Source organism: Galeopterus variegatus, unplaced genomic scaffold (genome assembly GCF_000696425.1).
Source record: "Galeopterus variegatus unplaced genomic scaffold, G_variegatus-3.0.2 Scaffold8422, whole genome shotgun sequence".
In the NCBI taxonomy this organism is placed as follows: Eukaryota; Metazoa; Chordata; class Mammalia; order Dermoptera; family Cynocephalidae; genus Galeopterus; species Galeopterus variegatus.
The window spans coordinates 88,284-89,858 of NW_007734533.1; the positions used below are offsets into that span (position 1 = coordinate 88,284).

The 1,575-nt window shown below is 38.7% G+C and overlaps 1 long non-coding RNA gene across 1 annotated transcript in view; it reads right to left on the reverse strand.

Annotated features, from left to right (window-relative positions):
- Nucleotides 1-961, reverse strand: part of LOC103608448 — a 4,118-nt gene extending 3,157 nt beyond the window's left edge. The window contains exon 1 of the long non-coding RNA XR_552057.1: nt 876-961. This is a non-coding gene — a long non-coding RNA (uncharacterized LOC103608448). The remainder of the gene's footprint in view (nt 1-875) is intronic.
- Between the last annotated feature and the right edge of the window lie 614 nt (nt 962-1,575).

The window sequence follows — 1,575 nt, forward strand, 5'->3', positions numbered from 1 at the left end:
AAAAAAACACAAAACTTATGCTTAATTTTAAAATTTCACATTTGGTTCAGTTCAAGGATGGCTTAATCAATCTTGTCCCTTTGGGTTTGGGTTAAAGGTTTATTTCAAGACCTGTCTATAATAGTGTGTTAATGACCTCAGTTCAAGGACCCGACTCTATCAACAGTTCTGATATCTTTTGGGGAAGGTCACAATTAAGCTTTAGTTTTCTCATCTACAGAATAAAGATGATACTTATCCCTAAATGACCCCCCTACCTCACAGGCTGTAAGGATCAAATGAGATCATGTACATCAAAAACACTTTGAAAACAATAAAGTACTAACCATAAAATGTAAGACACTGGTATTCATGACAAGACTGAGAGGCTACGTGCAGACACTGCCCCACATACAGATTTAATGTCTGTGGGCCAAACATGGTGGTGCATCCAGACTGAACTCAGACTGAAATACTCAGGCCACTGTCTTCCCCATATGCCTGACAAGTAGCACAGTGCATTTGTTCCCTTAGTGGACCCACACAGTCATTTTTGCATTTCTCTGGGTCTATGTGGGTCATCCAGAAAGAAGGCAAGAGGAAGGTGCCACCAAAAAAAAAAAATTTTTTTTTTTTTAAACAGAGCACCACATCATTAGCAAGTGCCCCAGGAACGAAATGACTGAAGTTACTTGCTCCCAGCAAGCACTAAAGTATTGAGCAGATAGATGATGAATTCTAAAGTGAGGTTTACTCTGATCTGCCTCCCTGGAGCCTCCAGGCTCTCACTGGTATCTCTGTCACTAGTCTAGTCTTCAAATGCTCTTAAAGGCACCCACACCTTAGATCACTCCATCCCTGGACATGCATGGGTTTCATTTTTATCTCATACTTACCTTCGTTACAGCAGTCTGCCAACCCTGAAGAAATTCAGGTCTATTTTTTTCTCTGGCTTCAGTCAGCAAATACTTTCTTATGTTCTGGTTAAAAAGAAACCACAACACAGACACTGTGTTCCATCAGTTGGTGAAAAATGGAACCTGCCCACAACAGACAGATGCAAAGGAGAAGGCTGTGTCCCCATAATTGGGCAGGGTATACATTAAAGAGTTTAAAGTTGGAACTTTATTTCAGACATTTCATTTTGTATTGTTAAGGAAGACTCAGAACTTCTGTCCTCAATCTATGCACTTAGACTGTAGACACTGGTATTTGTTTAATTAGAACATTTTATGAGATAGTTAACCTTTTCTAGCAGTAAGTCGACTTGGTGCATTTGAAACTTACATACCGACAAAACACAAAAAACTCTTAATAATCACTGCCAATGCTCAACAGAGGGAAGGAACCCATGGCAAGGATCATTAATAATGAAAAATATATTCCAATTTATATCTACCATACTCTTTATTTTTGAGGTCTGCAAGAAAGGTAATACTTAGTTTCTGGAAAGTTACACTCAAACCCATTCTGAATAATGAATACAATCAAGTCCACTGTTAAAATCTCTACCAAGATGAAGACTCCTAGAGTTAAAAAAAAAAAGTCTCTTACTCCCTTTAAAGTGGAGTAGGAGTAGAAGCCACCTCTTTGGAA